A 6,211-nucleotide genomic window follows, 5' to 3' on the forward strand; every position below is an offset into this window, starting at 1 on the left:
GTTCCTTTGTGCTCGCAACAATATCTCTTGCGACGGATAAGCTTGTGACGGGTCAAATATCATCATATGGATAGATAAAATAAAAGTAAGAGTGCCTAGATAATCACAAATGATTTGTCTTTATCTACCAAACTGGGTTTTATCTGACCCGTCACAAGCTTGTGACGAGGGATATCGTCCGTCACAAATAAGAATTTGTGCTTGCTAAATAGTTTACAATTGTTTCATTCGCTTTAGGATTATTAAAGTAAAAATAGAAATGAGTATACAATTATTAGAAGCAATTTGAAATGAGGAGAAAATATAATAGTGTCACCCACGGGTTGGTATATTTATAGAAAAAAAAAGTGTAACTACAAATCGTAACTGGAAACGTAGAGTCTAATTTTTTTATTTTGAAACTCCCTTAATAAAATAAAATCGCAAAAGTGACAATTGAGCGTGAGCCCCATTACTTCGGCTAATCATGAGATTACTCTTTAAGTTTGGATTGTAGCAATTAGGTCTCATAAGTTATGCAAAAGGTGAGATTAAGGCCTTGTTCTTTCTGGCTTTTTTGAGCTGAACTGAACTGAATGGAGCTGAGCTGAACTGAACTGAATGGAGCTGAACTGAACTGAATGGAGCTGAGCTGGACTGAACTGAACTGAATAGAGCTGAACTGAACTGAACTGAATAAAACTGAATTGAGCTGAACTGAACTGAAATAATCATATTAATATTAATAATATTAATAATAATAATATTTAATATTATTGTTATTATCAACTATAATAATACTAATATTCATAGTATAATACTATTTATACTAATACTAAAAAATTTAAGAAAAAAATTATAATATTATATATGAATAATCATAAATTATAATAATGAAAAAATAGTAATTTTTTACTAATAATATTCTTAATAACAATAATAAATAATAATGTCAATATTAATAATGATATTAGTAAAAATAGTTGTTTCGAGTAAAAACACTCAAGTAAGAGTTGCTCGAATCCGGGTCGGGTCAACGCGCTCCTCTCAGACGATGGCACCTCGAACCTATGCTTGCTCTCTCCGGATGGATCTTTTACGCGTAACAAATAGGGCCTCGAAGGGTTCGCATAGGTCCTTCTCGATGCCTTACGATCTTGGTGGATAGTTGAGACCTTGCTTGAAGCTAAGGTTTCCGTGCCCTCTCATAGTAGCTCGAGTAGTCTTACTTCTAGAGAGAGGAAGTTGTTGGTGAGAAGTATTTTACCATTGATTGGTCAATAATGAGGTATTTATAGGTTTCTATGTGTACCTCAAATGATGGCTTCGAAAGCATGGTTACCATATTCGCTATGAATACGCCTTACCGATTCGCGATTCGCTTATAGAAAATGTGATATGTGTATTTTTAGTAATCAATTTGATAGAATTCGCTTTTAACGATTCGTGATTCGTAGGGTATCAAACGAATCCGTAACCATGTTTGCTAGCGTGTTGACTTGTATGACCCCGTATTGGCTAGTGGGTCAAGTCGGTTGAGCGTGCCCCATCAATAATATTAATAATAAATGTTATTAATTTTAATAATAATACCAATAATAATTATAATAACAACAACAACAATAACAACAACAACAACAACAACAATAATCATAATAATAATAATAATAATAATAATATTAACATTAATAACATTATTATTCACAACAACAACAACAACAACATTAACATTAATAACATTATTATTCATTTTAATAATAATATTCATAATAATAATAGTAATTATAATAAATAAATTATTAATAACATTATTATTAACAATATTATTAAATATAATAATAATAATAATAATAATAATAATAATAATAATAATAATAATAATAAAGAATAATAATAAAAAATAATAATATTAAAAAAATAGTATTATTGATAACAAAATTAATAATAACTATTAAATTTAAGATGAGTACAAATTAAATGAAATTTGAACTTAATGGAGTGAGTTGAATCAATCAATCGAATGGAGTTGAGTGAGCCGAATCAATTGAATGGAGCTTCAATCAATCGAATCGAATCGAATCGAATCAATCAATAGAAATTTGAATGAATCGAAATGGGCTGAAAATAAGCCAGAAAGAACAGGGCCTAAGCCCCTTACTAAAATCTCATGATAAATTCAATATATCATATTACATAAGTGAAATTGATTACACTTTTTACAATATATATATATATATACAATCAAAATAAAAGTTAACATTGAAATCAAAATTTAAAATGAATTAGCATCAGTTAGAGAAGAATTTAAATTATTTCATAAAAATAAAAATATTTATGTTTTATTAAAAAACTGAATATTTTCTTAAATTTGTTAATAATTCTTTACGAAATGAAAAATATATGTATAATGTTTTTTATTTATTTTTTTGTGAAAAGATGAGACATACAAAAAATGTACGTGCTTAGTTTTTTTGGGTAATAGAGATATATTTTAATAAAAATGACGATTTTCTCAAAAAAGAGTAACAAAAAACTAAAGTTTTTATTTTTCCAGAATTTTAATATATTGTCTTTTGTTTACAATTTTTTTTTTTAAAAAAAAAAGAATTTTACACTTTTCTTTAAACAAAATATAACCTAATTGAGTTTTTGTGGTATGAGAAAATAAATATCTCATGAGATTTTGAGTAAGGGGCTTAATTTCACCTTTTGCATAACTTATGGGGCCTAATTACTACAATTCAAACTTAAGAGGCTCAATTACCACTTTTGCGAAAATAAAATAAAATAAAATAATCCACCAAATTATAAAGACTAACAAAATAATAACAAAAAAATTTGACATCTTGAAATTACAGCAAATTATATAAAGTGGTCTTTGAGTATATAACTATATATCACGAAATTAGTTTTAAAAAGCTTCTTTTTGAAATGACTATTTACTTGCGTTTTGATCACTTTGTATGGTTAATAGTATTCAATGCTAAGGAAGAGTAGGGCTGTCATGAAAAAAAATGTTAACGGGTGTTGATCTATTGATGCAAAAGGTAAACCTATTGTCCATAATGTTTAATGATGGACGTGTAAATGATGACCTGGTTTAATAAGTGTATATTGATGTTCAAAGTTAATCCGTCGTGCAAAGCATTTATCAGAACATTCGAATTAATACGAAATTGTCCAAGTCTTAACTGGGTTGAAATAGACATATCCTAAAACTCCAACTTTGAAATTTATGTAATTGAAAATGATTTGTTTTAATGACAAGGAAGACATCAATGAACATTGTAAAATGAACATTGTAAGACCTAACACATGTTTCGATTGTGGGATATCATTTAGATTTAGGAGTCTTGTGTTACCATTCCACAACATGTTAGGGCTATGATGCGGGAGAATCAGTCGGGCTTGGGGTAATGAGTTATGATGCACAAGTTGTTTATGTAAAAAAGGTGAGTTGAATTTTGGGGATGATGACCAATTTAAATTGAATTATATCAACGATTGGTGTAGTTAATGTAGTTTTATTATGTATAACACCCTACGTTAATTGAAGAGGTCCAGTGATAGGCTTAAATGGCTAGTGCTTAAAGGGATTGGAAGTACTACTCATATCAACAAAGTGCACCTTCTTTTATGGTCATCTATGCGAAAGAACTCCAAAATTAGCGTGTTTGGCTAGGAGTAATCTTAGGATGGGTAACCTCCTGAGAAGGTTCCCGGGATGCGCATGAGCGAGGACAAAATGCATTGGAAAGGACCCGTATTGATCTGTGGGCCGTGTACACAGCCTGGTGAGCTATCATAAGTAACCGCTCCCGACCCTAGGTTTGGGCCGGGGTGTTACAAGTGGTATCAGTGCAACCCTGCGACCGTGTGGTTATGGGAGGCAGTTGTTATACGCTCTTGGAGGCGGTTGTTACATGCCCAATTGTGATCACCCACCTAGCGGGGGAGGATTCTAGGTAAGCGGTTATGCTCTCAGGCGCAACGAGGACGTTGCGTTCTTCAAGTGAGGGTGATTGTGATACCCTACGTTAATTGAAGAGGTCCAGTGATAGGCTTAAATGACTAGTGCCTAAAGGGATTGGAAGTCCTACTCATATCAACAAAGTGCACTTTCTTTTATGGTCATCCATGCGAAAAAACTCCAAAGTTAAGCGTGCTTGGCTGTGAGTAGTCTTAGGATGGGTGACCTCGTGGGAAGGTTTTCGGGATGCGCATGAGTGGGGACAAAATGCGGTGGAAATGACCCATGTTGATCTGTGAGCCATGTACACAGCTTGGCGAGCTATCATAAGTAACCGCTCCCGACCCTAGGTTTGGGCCGGGGTGTTACATTATGTGAGTGTTAACTTTTATTACAAGGGAGCTAGAAGGGCAAACTTGATGCTGGTGGGATTTTATCTGAGGTCATGAGTACCAACCCTCATGATTTTACCGGTTGAGTAGAGATGAAAGTGGGACGTGTTAGCTCGTGCCTCTTGTCGGCCCACCGTGCCTGTAGAAGATTGGGAATATAGTTAGTTGTAGTTAGTTATTTACAACAACTATCAAGGTTGTTAGGAAGTTGTTACTTAGTTGTTAAGAAAGTTAGTAATAGTTGTAACAACCTAGACTATATAAAGCCTTGTTGTATCTCACTACTTGTATCAAATCAATTCTACAAAATATTATTACATTCTCAATACAGTATACTTATACTTTCTCTCTAATTTTTCGTCTTCTTCATCATCAACATTCATTGATCATCAATCAATCAATCATGGTAGATTAGGATTTCATATGATATCAGCTTCAAAATTCGATCCAAAAATCTATTTTTTTTTCTTTTTTCGCTTCCGCTTTCTTCCATAAACTCTAATCTTTGTTAAAGTCAAAGATGTTTTTGGTGTTATTTCATCAAATTCGTTGTTTTTCTTCTCTGAAATATTCAATTCTTTACGTTTTTTTCTCTGCAAAATGCCTGAATCAAGCTATTACTCTATGCCTGATGATCCTCTTTTTCTTTCTCCAACTGATCAGCCAAACTTACAGTTGACTGCTCAATTGTTTGATGGTTCGAACTTTCTCTAATGGCAACGTGATGTGATTTAATCTCTTTTCTCCAAGAACAAGACAAGGTTTATTACTGGTGATGTTCATACTCCTCCTAAGACTGATAAGAAATACAGAGTACAATCAGTGGGTTCGTGAGGATCTTATTGTTTTGCGTTGGATTCTGAATTCTCTGGACAAGAATTGGCGTGAGAATTTGCAGTATGCTTCATCTTCTAAGGCTCTTTGGTCTGAAATTAGTGAGAAGTATGGACAGCTAAATGCTCTTGAACTTTATGATTTAAAGAAAGATCTTAGCAATGTGAGTCAAGACAATTCCTCTTTAATTGATTATTACAGTAGACTCAAATGTCTTTGGGAAACTGTTGATAATTTGGACCCCCATTCCTCAGTGTACATGTGGTGTAATGTCTAAGTGTTATTGTCAGCTTCTTAAGCGTCTTCTTGATAGAGATGCTAATTTTAAGTTGATCCAATTGTTAATGGGGTTAAATTCTAGTTATGAACATGTTCAGGCCATCCTTCTTTCAATGAAACCCTTACCACCCATTAATAAAGATCTAGCTTTGTTACAAAAAATAGAAAAACATAAGCATATTAATGATTCTACTGGGATGTTCTTACTGCGCTTCCACTGCATATGCTTCCAAGAGGAGGCATAATTTTTCTGGTCCTGATTTTCAAGTTCAGGGAAAAATATAGAAGGAAGCTGGTAATGAGGAAAGTTTTAAGCATTGTACTCATTGCAATAGAGATGGTCATGTTATTGAAGATTGTTACAAGTTAAAGACTTGCACTTTCTGCAAGGTTAAGGGTCATATATATTCAAGAATACTGTTACAAGTATAAGGCTCATCTTGCAAGTAAGGAAAAAGGCAAGGCAGTTGGGAAGAGTTTTAATGTTTACACCCGTCCTTCTGCTAATAATGTGGATACCATGGTGTCTGATAATGGTAGATTAGGATTTCATAAAGATAATGGCAGAGCCCAGGCACAGGTGGGTTTCGTGTCATGCCGTGTTGTGCCGGCGAAAGGTGGGTTTTGTATCATGCCGTGTCGTGGCGGTGAAATGAAAATGACAGCGCAAACACGCCCACGGTCCATGATGTGTCGTGCCATGTCCAAACAATTCCTCCAATTCAACTTTATTTCTTTGTATTTAAAGCGTGTCATG

The sequence above is a fragment of the Silene latifolia genome, chromosome 1, assembly GCF_048544455.1.
Source record: "Silene latifolia isolate original U9 population chromosome 1, ASM4854445v1, whole genome shotgun sequence".
Classification (NCBI taxonomy): domain Eukaryota; kingdom Viridiplantae; phylum Streptophyta; class Magnoliopsida; order Caryophyllales; family Caryophyllaceae; genus Silene; species Silene latifolia.